The sequence below is a fragment of the Podarcis tiliguerta genome (genome assembly GCF_965153285.1).
Source record: "Podarcis tiliguerta genome assembly, chromosome: 2".
In the NCBI taxonomy this organism is placed as follows: Eukaryota; Metazoa; Chordata; class Lepidosauria; order Squamata; family Lacertidae; genus Podarcis; species Podarcis tiliguerta.
Window position 1 is genome coordinate 83936228 of NC_139535.1, and position 25169 is coordinate 83961396.

Here is a 25169-nt window from a genome sequence, read left to right on the forward strand (position 1 = left end):
TCTATGTCCTCCGTTTGGCTTGGGGATCTGTAGTAAACTCCCACAATGAGGTCACTATTATTCTTCTCTCCCTTAATTTTGACCCAAATGCTCTCACTTTGGCTTTGAGGTTCTAAATCTTGGATCTCTTCACAGGTATACACATCCCTGACATTGAGCAGGGCTTACACTGATGGAGCTGATTAGGTGAATACTGCCCAAAGTAACTATGTAATTTACGTACTATGTAATTTACGTACTTGATTATGTAATTACGTACTTGATTATGTAAGTCACATACTTTCATCCCAGTGGACAGCATATTACTGACATAGTTTTGAGTGGAAGGGAAACTGTAGTGGAACAGTTGGTGCTCGGTTGGTTAGAGCGTGGTGCTGAGAATGCGAAGGTAGCAGGTTCAATCCCCATATGGGACAGCTGCATATTCCTGCATTGCAAGGGGTTGGTCTAGATGATCCTCAGGGTCCCTTCCAACTCTACAATTCTATGAAATACAGGTCAGAATGGGAAATGATGTATTCTTCCAAGCCTCATCAGAAGCCACACCTCTAAGCCAGGTGAGACAGTACCATGTCAGCTCACGTCCGAATGGTAAAGGTAAAGGGACCCCTGACCATTAGGTCCAGTCGCGGACAACTCTGGGGTTGCAGTGCTCATCTCGCTTTACTGCCCAAGGGAGCCGGCGTACAGCTTGCGGGTCATGTGGCCAGCATGACTAAGCTGCTTCTGGCGAACCAGAGCAACGCACGGAAATACCGTTTACCTTCCCGCTGGAGCGGTACCTATTCATCTACTTGCACTTCATGTTTTCGAACTGCTAGGTTGGCAGGAGCAGGGACCGAGCGATGGGAGCTCACCCTGTTGCGGGGATTCGAACCGCCAACCTTCTGATTAGCAAGTCCTAGGCTCTGTGGTTTAACCCACAGCGCCACCCGCATCCCCACGTCCGAATGGACACTACTGCAATTGCAGTGAAAGCTGCAGGGATTGCTGCAAAACTCAGCATATAAAACCACCAGGATGCTGTCTGGGATAAAATGGGAATGGAATTATTCTGTTGAATTATTGCCTAGATTCTCAAGAATGAATGAGTAACAACACAGTCCTATGCATTTAGGGGAGTAAATCTCACTGTGTGCAAAAAGGGGCTTACTCCCAGGTAAGTGTGCAGAGTTTTCTGGCCTGAATGGCATCACAATACAGGAGAAAATGTCACCTTTAAACATGATGTGGCAGTTGTCATGTGTGTGAGAGAGATTATTGGTACTTTCCCTTAGGCTCAAGCTCCACTGAAAGCACTGCTAGTTCTTACCTCTCTTTCCTCCCCTCAGAAATAACTTTGCCCTCACAAATACCATAAGAAATATTTTTATGTGCAAACAGCATCTCTCTATCTCTCTCTCTCACACACACACCATTCAAGCCAGCTGCTGTCAGTGGCAACAGGACGTGGATAACATCAATTCTATTGACATTGCCCAGTTGAAACTCTGCATCCCAAGGGATGCCCAGTTTAACCGAGTGTGGTTATTAATATTGTATCATCAGCATCCAGATGGTAGAGAGAGAGAGAGACAGAAAGAGAGAGAGGAGAGAGGCAGTTTTCCTGTACTTCACTGAAGTCCTTCAGAGGTAAATTGTTTCAATTTTGTTCCTTTTGTTTCCTGTTGGGGAAGCAATGCATTAACTACAATATGTTCTTCAGTTGGACAAATAAGTGTTTGTCCTTTGGGGGGCGGAATTTGGGGAAGTTAGGGTGACGAGTGCATCTGCACCAGCTCAGAACATGCAAAAGAAGGGCCTGCCCTCAAAAGGGCACAATCCACTCTCTTGCAATAACGTACACAACTTTCCTAACATCACATTGATGTTCTGTCCATGATAGAAGATGCACAATGCAAGAATTTGCTTTCGATTCTTGCAAATGTTTAGCAGAAGTTGCATATAGCCCCAAGGCAATTAATTATTAAGAATATAAGAACAGCCGTGCTGGAGCAGCAAACGACTAATTTAGAAAAGCAGCCATCCTTAACTTGATGCCCTCCAAATGTTTTGGATTGCAACTCCCATTAGTCCCAGTCAGAAAGTCCAATGGCCTAGGATGATGGAGGCTGCAGTGGGGCTTGTAAAAACCAATGATTTGTCAGAAGTTTATATTTTCCTCCAAAACTTCCCCCTACCCACCCACATAGGCAAAAATATTTTATTGCCCCATTTACACTGGTGTTTAGCCATGCTGGCATCTCATTAGACTTGTAATAACATTTCTCATCCATACTACACATTTTATTGGAGCTCCTGGTTATAGATGGTGTGCTGTTCCTCCCTTTTTAAGCTCCCAGAGTACAAGCCACAGGTTCTCTGTGGAAAGCATAGGTCAAGGGGTCCCCTACTCCATACAACTTCCTTGCTCCTTCTACTGCTACCAGATAGCTGTGTTTACCAGGAAAAGGCTACTGGATTTCTGGCTCACATTGAGTTTACCTCATCTAGGCAAACAAGCTTTGCCCTGACTCTGTTTCAGTTTGTTGTCTCTGCTCTGCTATCATCTGTGGTTTAAATAATGGCTTGGGGAATGTGGGAATGTTGGGCAGCTAGCCACAAATGCTATTTTTCTAGAAAATGAGGTACCACAACTCACCACGAACACCTCCCTTGTTGTCCTAGAATAGCACCCACCTGAGAGTTGCCAGAACTGAGTTCTGGTGAGTTCTGGCTGGAGAAAAACCCTGCCAGCCACCACTATCCTAAACCATTTCAGGTATACCTGGTCAGGCTGGGTGAGACATGGAGAGGATTCATCTAACACCCTGCAGAATATAACAGTAGCAGCACTTTCTTTATACACTTTCCTATTCAGTATATGTAGTCTAACCCTCTGCATTCTTAATCAGTAAATCCCACTGAGTTCAGTGATGCTTAGTTGAAGGTAACATACATATGATTGCAGCCTAAGGCTCACAGAGGACTTGTGCCAATCCAGGGGGGTTTAACCCCATGTTAAATCACAACCTGCTGCAGCTCATTTGGGCTCACAAACCACTTTCCATAAGCATCTTCATTGTCTTTGTTTAAGGGCCTTCATCCAGCCCAGAACTACCTCCAGACATTGGTCCAGCACCTGCAGAACTTCGTCTGATTCTGCATCAGCCTTGTCCCTACTTGCCATTTCAGCAAATCCATGGACCAGGCACTGGTGAACTTGCCACATCCGATGCACACTTGCCTTGGTAGAAGCCTCAATGAGCACAGTGGGGCACCGCGTCCAAAGAAACAGGCATAGGATTTGCTTTCTGATTTGGTTTTGCTGCAAGAGGACAAGAAGGACAGTGCTCTCAGCTAAGTGCCCAGATCTCAGCGGGGCACTGCGAAGCAGGTCTTTAAGTCCTGTAAACAACATTGCACAACAAGTATCTGCAATAAAAGATGCCAATGCTGCAAGTGATTACAAAGAGAGAACCTCCCCTCCCAATTACAAATTGCGAATGGTAAACTAAGTGAATTAATCAGAGGGTTTGTACACACATTATGGTAAGAAATACAACACCCTACGGTAAGAAAATCATTGTACTGCACCCTGCGGTATCAATAAATGTGCCAAGAGTGTGTGATTAGCTTTCCCACATTCTTTATCCACAGTGTGGTGTGTGTGTTCCCTTGGAGAGATCAGTTAGTGAAGAGTAATGGATCCGTGAGTGGTTGCTGTTTCCACCTGGGAGCCTTCAATTACATTGCAGACTCCAAAGAGAGCATCAGTGCAGCTGTGAGAACACTTTGCAGATGGGCAAGCTGAGGCCAAGTGAATGTCTGGATCATGAGATGAGCCAGTCAAAGACCTGGGCAGAAGGATGAAGATGAAATGGGGAAACGCTCGTCTAAAATAGAAATTAAATTAAATTGGTGGCTATGTTTTTAAACATTTCAGCTCTTTTGCAAGATATTCAGATGTTCCATATTGCACGCCAATCATTAAATACTGTGGAAGAGGATATTTTGGTTTGTTTTTGCAAACTGTCTCCCAATAAACTCTGGTTTCTTTGCAAGCTCCCTTACTCACTCCATCCAGCAGCTTTCAGGTTTGGGGACGGTAGAGAGCCAAGACCTGCTTTTCTTTGCCATGCAAAATTAGGAGTGCATTTTAAGGTTCCTAGTCATGCATTATCAGCTGTGTCTCTACCTGATTGGCAGCTGTGTCTCTACCTACCCCACATCTGTGGGCATGGTTTGGGGAAACCAGCCTTACAGGCCAAATTTTAACCCCTGGCAGGCAAATTTGACCTGCAGGTCAGAGATTCCTACCTACAGTAGGAATATAGCCTATATAGTCCACTATCTGTTCCTACACAGACAAAGCAGATACCTACAGGAAGTCCACAAGCAGTATGCAGCAGGAATAACCTGCCCTCATTTCGGCCCCCAGCTGATATTCTGAATGATCTCACCTCAATGACTCACTGGATATATATATGGAGGGAGTACGTAATATCTCAGGCCACGTTGATTAGATAAACCATAGATGCAGTGAGGATTCCAGCGCTCCTGGGTATCTCCCCTACCCCAGTGCTTTGTGCTGGTGGGCTTTGAGAAATAGGTAAGATATCTAGGTAGAGGCATCACTATAACCATGCCTTAGGGTTAACTCCATCTGCTTTGCTCATTCCCTACCCACAATGAACTGTCTTGTATCAGCTGCGTCAATAATTAGCAGCTGTCAGACATTGGAATCCGGTCAAGGCAACCTTACCTTCTATCAAGGTAACCCGATGGTAAAGGTGGGAGGCCTTTTCAAACCCAGGGGCCAGATTCCCTTCTGGGCAACCTTTCGAGCCACTCAGAGTGGCTGGAGCAACCCTTCCAGATGGGTGGGGTAGTATTAGCATTAGTATTTTAGTATTTTAGTATTTTAGTATTTTAGTATTTTAGTATTTTAGTATTTTAGTATTTTAGTATTTTAGTATTTTAGTATTTTAGTATTAGGGATGTGGGTGGCGCTGTGGGTTAAACCACAGAGCCTAGGACTTGCTGATCAGAAGGTGGTTCGAATCCCCGCGACAGGGTGAGCTCCCATTATTCAGTCCCTGCTCCTGCCAACCTAGCAGTTTGAAAGCACATCAAAGTGCAAGTAGATAAATAGGTACCACTCTGGAGGGAAGGTAAACGGCATTTCCGTGCGCTGCTCTGGTTCGCCAGAAGCGGCTTAGTCATGCTGGCCACATGAACCGGAAGCTGTATGCCGACTCCCTCAGCCAATAAAGAAAGATGAGCGTGCAACCCCAGAGTTGGCCACGACTGGACCTAATGGTCAGGGGTCCCTTTACCTATTTTAGTATTACATGCTAATGGTGGGCAGAGTCCTAGACAAAAGCGGGTGGGGTAGCAGATGTCAAGACTACCTCTGTACATGCAAAATTTGCTAGCACCCCCCCCCCTCTGTCCTCCATCCCTGCAAGCCAGATGCATGCTGGGAACTCAAGGACATGTTTCAGCCTGCAGAAACCTTCACAGAAGGTGCAAAGCAGGGCAAGGGAGGGGTGTGGCCTGTGGAGAGTTTCAGGGCCAGGACCGCCATATTCAGCCTGAGGTGCCCCACCCCTGTGCTACTGAGATCTCAGTCACAGGCTTCGCTCCCTCTTCTCCATTGTAAAGGGAAGAGAAAGGAGTATGTGGCTGCTTGCAAATGGCTGAGCGGCGCCTTCCGCTCTCACTTGCCCTGCTTACGCTTTGAAGGGTGCCAGGAACACTGCGCAGCAGCCCAAATGTGTCACAGCAGCAGCTGCTTCCTCCAGGTATCCTTCGGCTGCGGGGCGTTTGTTTGCTTTCTTTCGTCACCCTGAGAGCCGTGCGGCCTGAGCTGACGATAGCATTGAAAGGGACAGTGTGTGCTCCACAGAGCATGTCGCTATTGCAAATACCACAAGCAAAACAGCAAACAGATGTCGTCCAAGGGAGTTCATAAATTTTTGATGGTGAGCCGTGAGCCATGCAGGGAAAGGAAGGGCCCCGCCATTGCCCACCAGAGATGCACGCACTGGAGCTAATTGACTTGCTAGAAAATGTAACAGCATTACCGACAGTGGGAGCGAGCAGAGTTCATAACGCTGCAGTTAGTGAGTTCTAATCTGGGGTTTAAACAACATTAAGATGGGCAGGGGAAACTGAAGCGTAATTGCCCTGCCTTCCCTTATTTGTGGAAAGCATTTGTCTTGAAATGTTGGCGCTCAGCCTTTTCGCATAGGTGCCGGGGGTGGGTGTTACACATTGGCAACACACAATTGCCCATGTATTAAAATATATTTAAAAAATAAGACAGGATCTGTGATGGGGTAAGATTGTGCCTTAAGTTGCTGTAATGCAATGGTGCTATACACCTCCCTCACAGTAGCATCTCACCTCATAGCAGAACGTCCTGTGATATAGCACATACACACAAGGGGGAATCAATCCATTCATATGTGTGATTCTTACTGTAAGAACTTCTGCGCTCTATCTCTGTCTCATATGTTAGGGAGATACTTTCAGTCACTCCAGTCTCATCATAGTGGAACAAGGGTGGGCATGCTTTAGGGAGCTACTTAGGCTACAAGCAAATTCTTTTTCTCAAAGAATGCTGGGCACTGACATTTGTTAGGGATTGCTGAGAATTGTAACTCTGTGAGGGGTAAGCTCCAGGAAAAGAACTCGATTTGAATGTGCTTTAAAGGTGTAGTGTGTACACAGCCTTAGAATCAGCCACAGCTCCAGAGAATAATACCTTGCCGCAGGAAGCAATGTAGGTTGACAGAACGTGGATACAGTTTACTGTGATTTCCCAAAGAACTAGCTAAGGCTTTGCCACTAAATTCTCTTTCCAGTTTGCCCTAGATGTTCTGCAGTGTGAACATGCCAATCTTGCCAAAAGCCGCAGCTCCCTTCGATAGAATTATAGAGCGAAGTGGATGTGAGGTTCAATTCATCTGTGTTTGCTCACTGCTTGGCTTAAAGGAGCTTTTGTACATTAGCATATATACCCTCTAAGAATGGTGCAACTAATAATCCTGCTCTATTAGCACTGGATCATGTAGTGTAATATGGGCTGTTTGCAGAGATCCCAAGAGGCACTTGTTCCGCTTAAGGAGGAGGGAGCTCCACTCTCCCATCCATTAAGTGATTGGGCATTGCTGTCTTTAAATTATTTTCTTTGGGGGTGGGGTTAAACTATTCTTAAATTCCAATTTAATAAGCTACATTTCTACCCTCAACCCCCATCCCTTTCTGTAGCTTGATTTTTCTTTTTTCTTTTTTTGGTGACAGACATCATTATCCTTCTGGTGGAGCCGATTAGCGGATTGCTATTGGGCTGCAATTTGAGTGTAATTAATTCTGCTTCGGGTCCCAGTTCAATAGCATGAAACAGCTCTCAGGTCCCTCTTTCAGGATTCCACAGAGCCTGTTGGCAGCGCAGCCTATAGCAAAATGCTGCAGGCAGCAGATGCCCTAACAACAGGCCTTGCTCCTATCCTTCCCCAGCCCTTTGTTCAGGGTCACATTCTTTGCAGAAGGAAGGGCTCCAGTTTGCGAGGGATGCTGTCATGTATTTCTGCCTTCTTTCGTCGGAGATGTGCCTCACTGAATTTTGTGAGGTTTTATATCTCTTGCAAAAATCCATTTGTTTCATCACCATTCTCTCTAATAGAAAACTCAGGCGCTGAGTGCTGATGATTATGTAACCAAAATAAGAGAGATATGCAGAGAAATAACAGGGAGGTGTCAAGATGCTCTGGAGAAACACCAAAGCCTATAGATCTACAAAACAACTGAAGTGGCACCCTTCCCCCTCAGAAAGCTGCCTGATGAGGGCTGAGTATACCCAGGGCACATGCAATGCTGAGTGTCTATTCCGGGGGGTGGGAAAACAGGGTAGGGAGAATTGAATGGAACAGTGAGGGAGAAGGCATGGCAGATTGGCTGGAACAGGAGCACTTCACACTGCAACTTTTTCTTATGGCTCCCACTTGTTTCATTTCTGTACAGTGGTACCTCGGGTTACATATGCTTCAGGTTACATACGCTTCAGGTTACAGACTCCGCTAAACCAGAAATAGTGCTTCAGGTTAAGAACTTTGCTTCAGGATAAGAACAGAAATCAGGCTCCGGTGGCGCAGCAGCAGCAGCAGGACCCATTAGCTAAAGTGGTGCTTCAGGTTAAGAAGAGTTTCAGGTTAAGAATGGACCTCCGGAACAAATTAAGTACTTAACTCGAGGTACCACTGTATTGACTTACTTTCATAGAATCCTAGGTAGCATACTTAGTTCACACATAGCCAATGGCGGAGGAAGAGGAGTGGGGGGGGAGCGCACCGCCCCTGGCAGCGCGATCCTGGTGGGGTGGCATCATGGCTGTCCCCCTGCCCGCGCTGGGTGCCATGCCCCCGCAGGCAGTACGCCACACCCCCAGGACACGCGTCATGCCCCTGCGGGCGGCACGCCCCACCCCCAGGACGCGCACCAGTCGTGCCCCTGCCTGCTCTCCGCCCCCCCCCCCGGTGCCAGAGCATGAAGCTCCACCACTGCACATAGCCTTCCACTGACGAGACCTACTACTGACATCTTGTGTGATTTGGATCATGCATCTGATTGGGTGCATCCTAGCAAAACTAATATAGTATAGAGGGGTGGTATCTGTATTAAGATGCACATTCAAAGGCAGGTATCATGTGTTTGTACTGTGCTTCTTTCAGTTGAATGGAAATGTATATCTCAATGCACATCCTGCCCCAATTAGTCACCTTTCCAGAACTGTATGCAGCAGTCCGCCATCCCATTCTCCAAGGCTAGCAGTCTAGGTCAGTAGAACCAGATTCCCTACTTTCTTACTGGCTTTCCCAACCTGGTCCCTAGCAAATGTGGTTGTTGGACTCCAACTCCCATCAGCCCCCTTGGGCAATAGTCAGGGATGAAGGAGTTGTAATCCAATAACATCTGGAGGGCACCAGGAAGTGAGAGGGAGGCTGGTTTAGGTTTACAGGCCCCTATGCAATCACAGGGATGCGGGTGGCACTGTGGGTAAAAGCCTCAGCGCCTAGGGCTTGCCGATCGAAAGGTCGGCGGTTCGAATCCCCGCGGCGGGGTGCGCTCCCGTTGCTCGGTCCCAGCGCCTGCCAACCTAGCAGTTCGAAAGCACCCCCGGGGGCAAGTAGATAAATAGGGACCGCTTACTAGCGGGAAGGTAAACGGCGTTCCGTGTGCTGCGCTGGCTCGCCAGATGCGGCTTTGTCATGCTGGCCACGTGACCCGAAGTGTCTCCGGACAGTGCTGGCCCTCGGCCTCTTGAGTGAGATGGGCGCACAACCCTAGCGTCTATCAAGACTGGCCCGTACGGGCAGGGGTACCTTTACCTTTTATGCAATCACCGCAGGCTACTCCAGGCTTTTCATCTAACTTGTTCACTCTCACAACTCTTAAGTAGCACAGCATAAAACAGTTCTTGCACTGAAGCCACTTTAAATTGCATCCCATGATGTCTTTCTTTTTCTCCATGAAGTAGCTCCCCATACAGGAGTGGTTCAGAATACTTGGAAGAAAATGCAGGATTTTGAGATCACAAACGGGCAATCCTATGCACATCTGAATTGCATCGGTTAGAAGATTCCAGAATTCGAATAATTAAGTAAAGCTCTGACATGATAGGGAGTGAAACACAGATGCAAACAGCAGATTAGAGCCGCAAATTAATGTCTGTGTCATCCAGCCAAAAGACTGAAAGGGAGTTTACCAGCTCTTGCCAATACTAACCCTTTCATCAGCTACTGTGCCAGTCAAATAACACTCATAAAGACCAGACATGGTGGGGGGAGATGGGAGTAGGAGACGAAGAAGAAGAGAGGAAAACATCTTGGGGGGGGGGGGAATCCACAAGAAACCCTTCTTGTGGTAGCTTTGAATTCTTAAAACATGCTGGATCAGTGGGAATAGGGTTGGGGTTTTTTTTCCGTTTTCCGTTTTTTTAAAAAAGACTGCTCCATTAAATGTGCCTACACAAGTAGAAAAAGCTTCATGGGTGAGGGAAGGGGCAGAGCCAGTGCATTAATTCCCATCCATACATCTGGATTTCCCCAGACATTACCGGGATTTCAAAGGTGAAATTGATGTCCAGGGGGATTTCTGAAAGGTGGCACTTTGTCTTGTACCTTAGGCAAGTTAAAAGGTAAAGGACCCCTGACTGTTAGGTCCAGTTGTGACCGACTCTGGGGTTGTGGCGCTCATCTCGCTTTATTGGCCGAGGGAGCTGGCGTACAGCTTCCAGGTCATGTGGCCAGCATGACTAAGCTGCTTCTGGCAAACCAGAGCAGCACAAGGAAATGCTGTTTACCTTCCCACTGGAGTGGTACCTATTTATCTACTTGCACTTTGACGTGCTTTCAAACTGCTAGGTTGGCAGGAGCAGGGACTGAGCAACGGGAGCTCACCCCGTCACGGGGATTCGAACCGCTGACCTTCTGATTGGCAAGCCCTAGGCTCTGTGGTTTAACCCACAGCGCCACCCACGTCCCTCTTAGGCAAGTTAATCGGAGAAAAAAGCTCAACAATTTTGATGGTTTCCTAGAGAAAGTTCAACAACTTTTGGGGTGTCCTGGTTTATACTTTTTGAAATATGGCAACCGTACATTATATGAGGGACCAGAATGCCCAAATAGGGCTTTACTTTGGAGTAAATGTGTTCTGAACTGGGCTGCTGCATTCTTTGACTAGATGGTCTCCTTTTCCTTCCAACTGCTTTTCCTTCCAACGCTTCATCAGAAAGCATCAGTCTTAATCAGTCACAGGCAGCTGGACTCCCTGGCATTGTAATTCCTCCACACCACTGTAGTGTATGCGCAGGTTTGCATTGTGGGGAACTTTTAAATGGAGGTATCAGGTACTCTAGCTGCAGGGATCCTGTGCTGACAGCACTGGCAAAAGAAAAGAAAAGAAGTAGGCGCAGGAATCTAGACCGCAGCTCATTTCAGTGGCAGTGGGCCCTGCTAGGCTCCTACCATTTGCCCAAGGATGCCAAGTGATGGCACTGAACATGTAGAAACTCCCATGGTTTGATTCTATGAGCTGACTTGGGCATGATGCTTTTTCTCTGCCTCTCTTCTACCATCTGGGGATGATAACGCTGACCAAAGGATTGCAGCAAACCAATGTATGTGGTGTGTTCTGAGCACTCTCTGAAGTGCTCTACAAATGCTGACTGTTATTTTTTTATCATTCTTTCCTTATTGAAATCAGATATGTTTTTGTTAGCAAATGCTTTGAGAAGTTCACATCAGAGTCTTACCAGCATCCTTTGCACTCTAATGTCATTCGTTGAATCTATGCTATCATGGTTACTTGTTTGTTATTTCATTTTTAAAGAACTCCTCTTTCTGTCGATGCCGTCCCAAATTCACCAGCGCTATGCTCTCAACTCAAAGGCTATTGAAATGACCTTTGGTGATTCATTAGACAGGAGCTGCCCTGAATGTGCCATTGGATTGAATCCTAAAAGCAAGAAAGCTTGGATGCCACTATTAAAGGAAAGGCTTGACCTGGAAATTAGTGGGCAGTTCCAAGGACATACGCAGCACCTTAACAAACAAACAAAAGCTGCCTCTGATTACACAAAAAGAAAGTGATTGCTTCAAGTTTGGGCATCAGTTTGTGTGCGCCTGTGTGTTTTACAAGTGGCACATCTGGCAAAGGATGAGAGGTCTCTCTGAACTGGCTCCGAACCCCGATTCTCAACCACTGAGCTGTGGCTCATTGAAACACTGGCCATTGATTCTCATGCAAATGGAGGGACGACATGAGCAGATGTGAAACATTTGGTTCTGTTCTTGTTGGCTTGTAAAGAAATAATGCAATTGGGTGGGGGGAGGAAGGTGGTGTGCACAAGGGGAGGGGTTTATGGGGGGAGTATTGGAGAGTTCTAACAATGGCTTTCTCCCTTGGTGGCCCTCAACAATGAGGTCTATGTCAGCCTATGCCAAATTCTTAACACTAAGAAAGCGGGACCGGTAGCTGTATGATCTAGGTACAGCACACGCACAAATATTATAAATACAGGGAAGTGTGGGAGCCGTGTCATGTCCAGAGGGGAATCATCAATCATTCCCTTCCTGTCCTGAGTTTATAAAGCAATTCCTAGCAGCACTTAAATGGTTTACTCAACCAGCAGAGAAAAAGCTTACAACATGCTTCAAGTATGTTGCCTTTGCTATGGTGGAGATGTTGTAATTCTCATCTAGAGATTACAACAGACACACACACACACACACACACACACACACACACAGCGCCTTTGCTCAAAAGAAGCACTGATGGTTCATGCACAAATTTAAAATTATGCTTTACCCTGGTGGTCCTGTTCCAAAACCTTTGTTTCTATCTGTTAGCCCCATCTAGGGCAAAAGGGGCTAGAGGGGATCTGCCAGAGTTAGGCAGGAAATTTGTGGGATGGGATGGGGTAGACAACACAATTGCAGCTCTCCATTTCTAGCATAATATGTGGTGAAAGATGATGGAGACCCGGGAGCCAAATTTATCTACTGAACGTATGAATGCATAATGTATGCATTATGTAACAAAACGGCAACAATAAGCGCCATAAAATTAATGCTGTTTCCATAATGTGTGCTAAAGACCTTTAGGCACAACTCCAAATGTTTATTATGAAACTTTACATTCTAGAACCCCTTCAGAATCTTCAGTTAGCTGTAGCTTCTTCATCTTGCAATACAGATCCATGTGAACCATCGCACATCCCAAAGAAGTAAATGACCTGTCGGAGAGGATTTTCATAAATGGTAAACTGCCACAGTTTTACCTCAGTGGGTAGCACAGATTGAGTGTGAACCCAAAAAGCATTGAAACAAAGTTCTGAACATAGAGGAACCCTTTGCCAAATTGGCCAGTTCTTTCCTTTCCCTACATAAAAGCCAAGAATCAAGAATGATAGAGCACTTCTTTTCTCTTTTGGCATAGCATCCCCAAATTTGATAAACAGCATCATCTCCAGTTAGAAAAAAGAAAAGAAAAGAAGGATGCTGGCTTGGATCCAGACTTGCAGAGTTCTAACCATGAGATCTCTAGATACTAGCCGTTATGTACCAGGGCTTGGAAAGATATTGTGGGTGAGGAACCTGTGGCCCTCCAGATGTTGTGTTGGACTCCAGCTCCAGTCAGCCCCAGCCAGTGTGGCCAATGGTCAGGAATTTGTAATTTGTAATGGGTGTTGTAATCCAACAATATTTGGAGGATATTAAAGAGCCCTTTCGGCCCCTTGGTATACATCAGAGTTTAGGACAATGTAACAAACTGGAATGCAAGTGGAGGAAAACCCCAGATGAATGCAATTTAATACTGGTGACTGCTCACTACTGATCAGTGGCAGTGAAGGCAGAAAAAAGCATACTTTACTGCCCCCATTGCCTCCTCACTGTGCCATCCGCCAGAGCTTTTCTGAGTAGTATGGATCCTTTTATAGGCTGGCCCAGTGGAGGTGGTAAAACTGATGGGGAAATGTAAGTTATGAGCTTCTTAATCTGAGATGGTAGGCTATGAGAGTAAGTGTTTAGGAAGAAAAAACAACCATGTGACTTCAGAAGGGAAGAGGGAAGATGGAAAAGCAAATCTTGCGAAACAAAGGATTGGGAACAGCTGGGAAAATCATTTGCCACCCAGCCATTCAGATAAGTGCTTGCCCATGCATAGAGGCACATTATGATTATTGTGATTTTATTTCATGAAGCATTAAAGGCCAGATTTTCAAAACATTCCTGTGTGCAATTGCCTGCACAAACCGACCAATTGAACACAAAGTCATGGATGCTGCATATGCAAATCAGGCATGAAATTGCATCGATATTTTGTTGCCCTAAACTGTTGAACCACTGGCCCTAGGCATTTCTCCAGCCCCTGCAGAAGACCATTTAATCATGTGACTAGGGTTGTTTTCATTTTCACTTTAAAATGTGTTGGTTTTCTCTGTTTGCAATGACAGAGAAAACTCATTGCACTGGGCCAGAGGGGGGAGATTTGTAGATTTACAGAGAAATATCATAGACACTCCTTTTGTACTACTGATTGTGGGAATGTTCAGGGGTGCAGGAGAGGATATATTGTGAGATTATATCCTAATCCAATTTATGCTAACAAGTTCCCAAAATATCAGCAGAGTTTATAAACATTCCCCTTTTAAATTCGCAACGGTAACGTGTGCACAGGTTCGCTAGAACCTCTATAATAATTACTCTGGTAATTTCCCCTTTTTGTTCCCTCTTAAAATACAAGACACGACACAGTCTTTATAAAAGAGTTTACTCACGTTCTGTTCACAACATGATCCCAGAAGGCAGACAGGCTTAAAAAGGTAAAATACATTTAGAATCTATCTTATAGGAAGATAGTCCTTTCCTCCTCTCTTGGCTGAGAGCCAAGAGGGCATCCTGCTTCTTCGAAAGATGAAGATGAGAGAGAGAGGGAGATGGCTGCCTGCCCTGTGCTTTTATCATTTACCTGCATAGGTGAGGCCACACCCACCTCTGGTCACATGCGGAGGAAGTCTGTCCCCAGGAAGTTTACCTGCTTGCTGGACAGACATCCCTCCCCATGTTCTAACATGTACACTCTAGGAATGTTGTCATTGACTGTTCCTGTGTTTTACATCCCACACTGATTTGGTACTGCTTGTGACTTCTGCCTTCTGCCAGCAGAAAAAAAATAGAGACTGGACCTCAGATGGCCACCACTGTTTTGAAAGATATAGAGCAGGCTAGAAAACAACAATAAAATATATCGGCATCAGAAAAAAAATAAGAAATCCTCCCTGCTGATTTTCATGCTGAACTTACTTCAGCTGTGAGCAGAATGGATGTACACCCTTGTAAATAAGACCACAAAAGTTACTAGCCTGCAAAAATGTTTACCAGTCTGTAGGAGATTGACAAAGGGATGGAGCTTTCTACCGCCTTGCCAGCCTACTGAATTTCTATGCTGCTATGCTGGGTGCCGGGACGCGGGTGGCGCTGTGGGTTAAAGCCTCAGCACCTAGGGCTTGCCGATCGAAAGGTCGACGGTTCGAATCCCTGCGGCGGGGTGCGCTCCCGTTGTTCGGTCCCAGCGCCTGCCAACCTAGCAGTTCGAAAGCACTCTCGGGTGCAAGTAGATAAATAGGGACCGCTTACTAGCGGGAAGGTAAACGGCGTTTCCGTGTGTGGCTCTGGCTCGCCAGAGCAGCGTTGTCACGCTGGCCACGTGACCCGGAAGTGTCTTCGGACAGCGCTGGCCCCCGGCCTCTTTGAGTGAGATGGGCGCACAACCCTAGAGTCTGTCAAGACTGGCCCGTACGGGCAGGGGTACCTTTACCTTTACCTTATGCTGGGTGCCAATGAGGGATGGACACACTGTCTCTTCCCCACCAGCCTGCACATTCACTTTCATGGAATTCCATCCACTCAACTGCATGCAGTTGCTACCAGACTAATGATTAAAATACAAGGCTTGCCTAGCTCCACACAGAGGCTCTTGCCTGCCACTGACTGACTGACTGAAAATAAAAGTAGCCACAGGATTAGCATGTAGGCTTTATTAGCCAGGGACATAGGAAGCTGACTTATACCAAGGCAGACCATTGGTTCATCTCACTTAGTATTGTTTGCACTGGCTTAGCAGCATCTCTCCAGGGTTCCAGACAGGAAGCTTTAATTTGAGACCTTCTGCATTGCAAGGCAAGCCAAAAGGCTGCTGATCAACCCAATACACATGAAATTAAGATAGAATCATAGACAAAGAATTAGATAGTCCATTCAGGGAATATTCATCCAGCTCTTACTGACACAATAAGTGAAGATGACAAGGATTTGGACATTTTTTTGCTCAGAATTGTTAAGTACTAGGGGTACCTCTGCTTCTGTGCAAGAATCAGTTTAAGATGGGGACAGCTGAAACACGTGAAGTAGTTATAAAGATGGAATGGCCTCTCTGTGCATTTACAAAGTGCATTCCCTTCACTATTGAGTAACTATAGCTAGCTCCCCATCCCAACACACACTGCAGATATCTGGCCTTAGAGATGGCTTTTAGGCAGGTGTCTGTTCCGGGGGGGGGCTCTCTTTTTTAATTATTTAAAGTGTATTCATTTTTAAAGGAATAACAGGTTTGCTTCTGCCTGAAGAAGTGTGCCAGGTGTCAAAGTTTGAAGGCTCCCTTTCAGATCAAGGAGCCAGTTTTGCTCAAATGGCACTATGTGTGCTTGTCATCCGTGCATGACAGATGCCCACTCACGGCATTTGCGGAGCACTTTTCTCACTGAATATTTGATGGTGGTGGGAGATCTTTTGTCCCCCCTCAGTACTTTCCAAACCCCCCTGGGGCCTGCTTAGGGTAACTTTCTGTCTCTGGCTCCTTAAGCGAAAGGTCATAGGACTGAGTAACACAATCTTAACTCCAAATGCTTAAAAACTGGAATCATGTTATAAAAGGAGCATGTAAGGCTCTTCCCAAGATGATTGCATCTTTGTGCAATTAGAGTGTGCACAGTTGTGGCCCATTTACTGAGTACAGTTAAAGCATCTTCTCTCAACATTGTACAATGGAAGAGGGAAGAAATTTGATTCTATTGGCATTTAAATGAGAAATTGCCCAATTTGCATTTCTTAAATCAATACGTGAACCAAAACACAATTATCCATCAAAATCCTCACTTGTCTCAATTTTGTGTTGCAGTTCTACAGCCAAATAATGTCTACAAAACTGTGTATATTAGGGAAAGGTGTGCAGCATAATGCATATATTGGCGAATATAAAATGCCCAAATGCATTGTATTAGGGTCAAAACTGCATACAAAATTTTTTATATTAGGAGAAAAATGCACTAAAATGCTGTCAAATTTTCATGTGGATTTTTAAAAATAACCTCAAACTGCTTGTATAGAATTATAATTTAAAACTTGCCACAACCTTTGCTTAGTAACCACTAGACTAGTAACCACTAGTAGCCAGCGAGGCTTTTCTGATGGGTTGTGCTAGAAGGGTTTGAACCCACATGTCTGATACAAATGTACTAGGTCACTTTTTATTTCTTTCTCATGAGTGATACTCACATTCTTGGAATTGCAATGCCCTCATAATTATAATTAGGGCTGGGTGTTGTACTGACAGGCTGTTGGACTGGGAGAGATGCAACTTAGTATGTCAAGGTTTTCAAATGTGGTCTTTGGGTGACATTGGAAACATACAGGATATTGGTCTATAAATCTCCCTAGTTTATGTGTCAGAGGGAGTGATTTTCTTGCTGGGTGCATTAGTTTATTAGCCCCATAAATTCTTGGTGCTGACTCATTATGACAAATTGTGCGAGGAGATAGAAAAGTAATTGGCGAAAGTGTCCCGACAGAGGTGCTTAACGCTGGATGAAATGTGATCTAAACAAATGCCAAAAGGTGGCCCAATGAGCCAGAATTGTCTCAGGACACACCTTTAAAAAGGAGGGAGGGGTCATTTATACAAGAAGTCCAAGTGATACTCTTAAGATATTTCATGTGTAAAAGCAGCGCACCATCAGGTAAACACACTAAGCTCTGTGTCCACATTGTCACCCTCCAAAATTGGAAAGAAACATCTGAAGTGGGGAGCTTCCTGTACTTGCAGAGATACCCTGTGAGATTTAGAGCCTAGAGTCTAAACCATCTGAATAGCTTCCATGAAAACAGGAGGCTCCTACTTCAGATGTTTGCCTCCCAACTTATGAATAGGAATAGATGAATCTGTCAATTTCACTTTTTCTCATTGTCTTATTTTTCCCATCCTAAATTCAGTTGTTCAGATTTCCTGATCAGTCTGCATTTTTTTAAGAGTCTTTCTGAAAGTTCCTCAGGATTTAATGGGCATTTCTCATATTTTTGCAAGCAATTTTCCTTACCATAGCACATTTGATGGAGAAATTTAATAGTAGTGCTAGACTGATCATTCCATGCTGATCTACCCCCTTCCCTTTGATGTACATCATCCCATGATGAAGAGAGTGGCTTACTGATTGGCCGAAATCTTGAAAAGAGCGTTCTTGTTAGGGAATGAGGATATAAAACAATGGAGCAAGTTTTCTGCTACCCAGGAGCTGTCCTTGGTTCTGTAGATTCTGCTTCTGCCCCTACCTCCTGGCTAAGCTTACCTTGGTAGCTGGCCTTTGCAGAACTCTCCACTCTATGGTCTGTGCTTCTGGACTGCAATTGCCCTATGTGAGGCTCTATTGAATAATCAAGTGGACACTCAAATGGGCTGCATTGAACACAGGGTTGTATTCAACAATAGTTTTACTCAGAATGGACCCTCTGAAATTAATGGACAAAACTAACAGGCTCCATTAACTTCAGTGAGCCTTCAGTAGAACTTAGATCTAGACACATCAAAGAAACTACTCGGTTAAATGCATTGTAAACTTCATACAGGGAAATCCCGTTGGCAAAAGACAGGACTCCACAGTGGTGTCACAGTGTTATAACACATATAAAGCATTTTATCTTCACGAATGTAGCTGAATCCTTAGGTGGATGTAACTCATAGTATTTCCAACAATGTTGAATGAATCATTAGGTCACTCCTACAAAGAATCCATGAGGCAATACCATTGGGAATTCCCAAAATGAACATAGAGTGATGTTTTTGTTACTTTCAATCATTCAGACAATCCTTTGACCATATCCTTTGAAAACAGACTATATCTCTGTTTTCTTCCTTAGCAATGTATCATTCTTCACCAGGTCTATCCATCAGTGCCTAGCCTCAGATGAGGACCTTTTAAGTTGTATAGTCAAAACATTCCTCATCTGGCCATGAAGTTTTGGACTAAATAAGTTTTATTTAGGAATGTCATTTGCTTTTTTTTTTTAAATTCATCAGTTATAGGCATATAACTCTGAGCAGAGTATAATGTACAGTGAGAAGGTACTGCCAGCCTTGCACTGGTGACAGTGAAATAAAAATCTTCTAACAGTTGCCCTCGCATTTCTCTGGCAAACAATAACACTTTGCATCTGATAGCCTCCCTGGGAAGGGAGCAGGGCAGCGCATCCCAACTGGCTGGCTGGCACCAGTCAAAGAGCCATCTGGGAGGCAGCCACCACCTAACATGAATTAGTAAAAGATAGTAAGAAAAGAAGACTGAATGACAAAAGTCTTTTGTGGATGGAGCTTTTCCTTCTTAGCAAACCTTTGCAGTACACATAAATTTTGTTCTGACATGATGATCAGGAGTGATTGGCTTGGAACTGAGAAAAAGCAAGGGACGTGTGTTTCAATCCTAATAATTCCTTAATTTGTCAGACTCTGAGGAGTGAAAGGGAGCAGGAATATGTGGCCCACATTTCCATATTACAAGATAAACCACAAAGTACATTGTTCAAAAGGTTTGTCTCCTGAAGAGAAGAATGATCTGTGGTTTGTTTGCATACAACAGATAACGTGAAGGCAGAGAGGGAGAGAAAGAGATGGGAAGTAGAGGAAGAATCGGTGCTTGACTTATAGAAGGGATAATAGACGGGCAGTCCCCTGACCTTGGGTAGGGGGGGCCCTTAGCTACCATTTTTTAAAGTATTGGCTGATTTGGGTAAAATGGGGGGGCAAGAGGGGGAGCTAGTGGATTTTATTAAGCACCATGAAGGATAAACCTGGAGCAGAAGTGGAAAGCCCTTTTAGCCCAGCTGACCAGATTTTTATCTTCTCCACCCATCAATCACCTGACACCTCAATGCCCTCAAGAGTCTTCAGAAGCCTCTTTCAAAATACTATTTTGCACAGCACTTTGAAAGGAGCTTTTGAGGACCTGACAACCAGCTGATCGCTGGTTTTCAGTAGCCCCTTTCAAAGTGCAATTTTGTGCAGTACTTTGAAAGGGTCTTCTGAAGGTCTGTCTATCAGCTGGATTTTTTAAAATTTATTTTTTGTTAAAGCAAAACAATATAGGATTTTCTTTTAAAAAAAAACTTATAAGAAGCTTTAAAAAATCCTCTGCTGCTATGTTTTAACAAATAATCATAATAATATTCCAGGGCTCTACAGAATTGACACTGTGCTTAAACTGAAGGAGAGAAGACCTTCAAATCATCCCAAGTGCTAAACACCACCCCATTTTTGTAAACAGCAGTGTCCCATTGTGTCAGTTGCTCCTGCCTAGTTTACAGAGTTGTTGTATAGACTACTTGGAGGAATTCATGGAGGATAAGTCTCTCAGTTGTGACATTAGGTATCAGGGGCAATATGATTCTGAATCTTGGGAGTAGCAGCAGGGGAGGGTTAATGTCACACCCTGCTTGCAGGCTTTTCTTAGTTGCCTGGTTAGCCTTTGTGGAAAAGGATGTCAGACTGGATACTAGGAGTAGGCAACCTAAGGCCCCGGGGCCAGATGTGGCCCAATTGCCTTCTCAATCTGGCCCGCGGATGGTCTGGGAATCAGTGTTTTTTTACATGAGTAGAATCTGTCCTTTTATTTAAAATGCATCTCTGGGTTATTTGTGAGGCATAGGAATTCCCCCCCCCCAAAAAAGTCTAGCCCACCACATGGTCTGAGGGATAGTGGACTGGCCCACGGCTGGAAAAGGTTGCTAACACCTGGGATAGACTAAGGAGACAAAACCTCTCCATACCTAGAATTTATAAGGCTGCATTTTAAAGTTTTAATATTGTATTTTAATCATGTTTTTTAAGTTGTATTTCAATCAATTAAGTTGTATTTCAATCAACTTGTTTTTATTATTGGTTGTCAGCCGCCCTGAGCCCAGTCTTGGCTGGGGAGGGCGAGGTATAAATAAAATTTATTATTATTTATTAATTATTATATACTTTATTATTATATAATAAAATATTATTATTATTATTATTATTATTATTATTATTATTAACATCTCTGTGCAACTTTTTGTTTCATCTGAATGACCTCACCTGTGCTCAGAATAGTGTACAAGCAACTTGGATGTATGCTTACTGTTGAATAAATGAATTGGAGTGGAACATATCCTGGGAAATGGGACCTCTCTTTTTTCCAAATTTGGACTAGGGGTTGGGGAAGAAACCACAAGAGGCTGAAGGAATCTCAAAAGAGGGAGAGTCAAGTAGTTGAATCCTGATTTACACAGCTTTCAGCTCCAGAGGCCTAAGTTTCCTGAAGCTGCTTCTGCTAGATCACCCAGGATGACACGAGTTAGATACCATTTCAGCACAATTCCCAGCCGACCCAACAACATTTGTCCACACACAATGGAAAAACCCTCCTCCCCAGAAAGGAAAGAAAAATCCTTGAACTTTCTGGTTGATTTCAAGGAGAGAATGCCCAGGAGATTACCCGGTTCAATAATGGATTTGGCTAAAACAGGAGCCTCCATTGACTCCTTTCCTCTGGGCTCTCAGATACTCGCACTGCCCTGGCTCCTCCCCATTTGCTGCTATTGTTCCTATTCATTCTAAATGATGAAGGGGCTTTTGTTGCTCAAACCCATATGGGGTCAGATCGCCCCTTGCTTATCAATCTGCCTCTCTCTTCTCTCCATAACCTCAGCTTACCCCTCTCCTCAGATGCAAACAATGCCATGTTTTCTTCTGGTGCAGTTTTCAGAGGGGGAGTTGTTGCCTTTGGCTTTTGACCTTGTAATCAGTTGTAAGGATGTGTTAGCCTCCATGCCCTCTCTCCCAAACTCCCCATTTAACCTCTAGACCTGTCTAAGTGATGGGAGACTCCGAAACGCAAAACCAAAGAGCCTTCCAGTTTCCACAGGAATGTGTATAAATGACCAGTCCATTTGCAATGTCTTTCATGCCTAAGGAAACAGCTCACTGGCTTGAATTGCATGGGAACACCCAGGCCAACGCCACGCAGATCATGGTAGAGAAATTAAGATTATAATAATGTTTAAATGTGCAGCAGTACACAGCCCCAAACCAAATAATGATTCAGGATGCCTCAGTTTTGTCTCATTTTACATCCCTGTTTTCATGAAGACAGGGGACTTGGCCTTTTCTAAATATTGGGGCCCATGTTAGGTGCCTACCACCAGTTTTTTTCTACTGGGGAAAACAGACATACTCACACTATAAATCATCTTGTAGGTGTACATTGTTCTACCTTGTTGATAGTGGATCAAACAGCCAGGGGTTCAAGAACAGGACATGTGAATTCTGCATGGGGAAATCCCAAATTCTCAGTGTACTCCCCGTCCCCATTTGCTTATTAGAACACATGCTTCCAACCAAAGTATACATGAGGCAATCAAATGGGGCAGGAGAGTATATAGTGTTTGGTGAGGTGAAGCTACCCAACTTTGTGTTTGAGTCTTGCCCTTATTGGCTGATGGAAGCTGCCTGAGATGGACAAAGTGGATAAAGTAGTAAATAAATAACTCCTTACAGGAGGGCATCACTCCAATGGGTTGTGGTAAGACCTGTACTTTTTTCTTTTTTTAAAAAAAACAACAACCCCTCCATGAACCTTGCTGAGTTGGGTGATGCCCAGATAGGTCTCCAACATTTTATTTTTGAGCAAGATGCTGGAGTTCCTGATAGAATCTTGACTGTCAATTTTGCCTGGATATTGCAAAATATCCACAGCCATTTTGATCTGCAAGGAGAATATTTAGATGCTAAACTGGTGCTGAACAAACCCCTAGCTGCTGCTGCTGCTGATGATGATGATGATGATGATGATGATGATTTTTTATTATTTATACCCCGCCCAGCTGGCTGGGTTTCCCCAGCCACTCTGGGCGGCTCCCAACCGAATATTAAAAGCACAATACAGCATTAAACATTAAAAACTTCCCTAAACACTACTGTCTTCAGATGTCTTTTAAAAGTAAGATAGTTGCTTATTGCCTTGACATCTGCTGGGAGGGCATTCCATAGGGTGGGTGCCATTACCAAAAAGGCCCTCTGCCTGGTTCCCTGTAACTTGGCTTCTCACAGTGAGGGAACCGCCAGAAGGCCCTTGGAGCTGGACCTCAGTGACTGGGCTGAACGATGTGGGTGGAGACGCTCCTTCAGGTATACAGGCCTGAGGTTCTTCTGCTCTATAGAACTGCTAGGGTACGGATGGAGTTCAGACTGGTTTGAATGGACTGCCATTCCCCTTGAAAACAGAGGCTCATAGTCTGGGGCTGCTTCTGAATCCAGCTTGGAAGCTAGAACCGATTTTAATGGCACTTACACCCAAGTAAGGGCATTTGTGTTGCAGCCTCACTGTCTCATTAGTGTGGGTACAATTGTAGGTTTGTGCAAGTTCAGGTCTCCCACTGAAATCAGCTGGTTCACAGCAGTAGAAGATATTTCATTACTGGATACATTTTTCTAAGCCGCTGAAGTTCAGCATCAAAGCTAAATTCAAACAGCAAATAAACACGAGGAGATCTGAGTCAAATGTTTCGTGAGTACCGTTTGTCTTCAATTCTTAAAATCTATGGAAGCCATTTCAAGTGAAAAGGACTTCCCTGCAGGCTATGAAATAATGATGCCCTTACTATCAGGCATTTTCGGCTGAAATGCAAAGAAATTACTATATGTTATTCACTCCTCAAGCAGAACAGTTTAAGTGATGAGAGGAATATAAAAAGAACAAAAATATATATATTCCTAGTATAGCCACGGTGATCTGTGTGTGGAAATAGGTGCCCTCAGATGTATAATTCTGCTGGATCTACATCAATTTATGCAAAAAGTTGCTGGGGGACACATTAATAGAGGATCTCCACACTGATAAGCATTGAGCAACACTTGCAGAGGTTAGGAGGAAGGTGTGTGCCACACAGTGTGTTAGAATATCCAAGGAACGTGGGTGTTGTGCTGGAACAAGTGATATCTATGAGTGAGTGCAGTATCACCTTGGGACTTTTATCACTATAAAGGTGACTTTTTGCACTCATTTTGCTTTTCACCTTGCATATTTTCTAGTGTGGTTCCTGTGACTTTAACAGCTCCTCCAAGATGGAAAGGCTTTCACAGTTAACTTTCATGTACCTGTTGCACAACAGTTTAAAGGCACAGGATTCCTGCCCCGAAGCAAGATCAGAGAATCCTAGAATGCGTTTCTCTGAATCTTCTAGGCCACCTGGTCTAGCTCCTTGCCTGATGCAGTAAATCCAGAGCTGGAACAATTCCCCAAAGATGGTGGTCCAGCCTCTGTCTAGAGTTCTCCAAGATGGGAGATCCCATCACCTCTAAAGTAATTGATTCTATTTTCAAATGGCTCTTACCCTTAATGTGTTTTTCAGAACATTTCAATCAAAATCCACCCTCCTGTAGCTTCAGCTCATGAGACCTCGTCTTGCCTTCTGGACCATCAGAGAACAAGTGTTTGCTCTCTCCCTTCGTGAGAGCCCTTTGGGTATGTGAAATCTGCTGTCGTGTGTGTCCCCTCTCCAGTCTTCTCCAGTTCTTTCAGCCTCTCTTTAAGCCTCCCCCCACCCAACCTCAACCTTGCTGCCTATCTTCTTTGCCCTCCTTTGCTCCTGCTCATGTGCTTCTATGACCTTTTGAAAGTGTGGCTTCCTAGTTGGGAGTTGGGACAAAGCAAATAATGGCTCTCAGTTAGTGGATTACAGTCAGTTGTATAAAATTCTACAGCTCTGATTCACAGTTAGCTTCATAGTTACGGCACCCATGTAGAAAGCAGTTAGTCTGCTGTCAGATATTCATGGGGCAATTTGTTCAGGAGCTCCTATTCACCCTTCTTCTTTCTTGCTAATTTTATTTCCCACCTACCCACTTAACTTGATGGTTATTGGAGATTGCAGAAAAATCCCCTTTCCCAAACAACTGTTGATAGTAAAGAATATCTCCCTGTTCTTGTATCTGGTTGCTGGGGGGGGGGGAGCTAGAATGTTAAAATGGTTAATGTTAAAATATTACAGCCCAATTCTCCAACACCATTTGCCTACACTTGGCCAGAGACTATTGGCAGTATGACCAAGTGAGCAGAGCACCCAGACTGAGTCCTAGGTTTACATTGCTTGCTTTGCCATGCAACCACTGAATGATTCTACACAAAACACTTGCTGCAATAGGTTCAGTTTCCCCCATCTGTAAAACTGGGAAAAACCTGCTATTTAGAGATGTTGCAAGGATGTGAGGGTGTATGGACTTTTTATACGTGTGGTCATAAAGTTTTACTCAGAGAGACTTACTTAAATTTG

The 25169-nt window shown here is 44.5% G+C and overlaps 1 protein-coding gene across 1 annotated transcript in view; it reads right to left on the minus strand.

Moving 5' to 3' along the window:
- The window catches only part of TRIM16 (tripartite motif containing 16), a 680679-nt gene that overhangs the window by 372215 nt on the left and 283295 nt on the right, over positions 1-25169 (minus strand). The gene's annotated exons all lie outside the window — the stretch shown is intronic.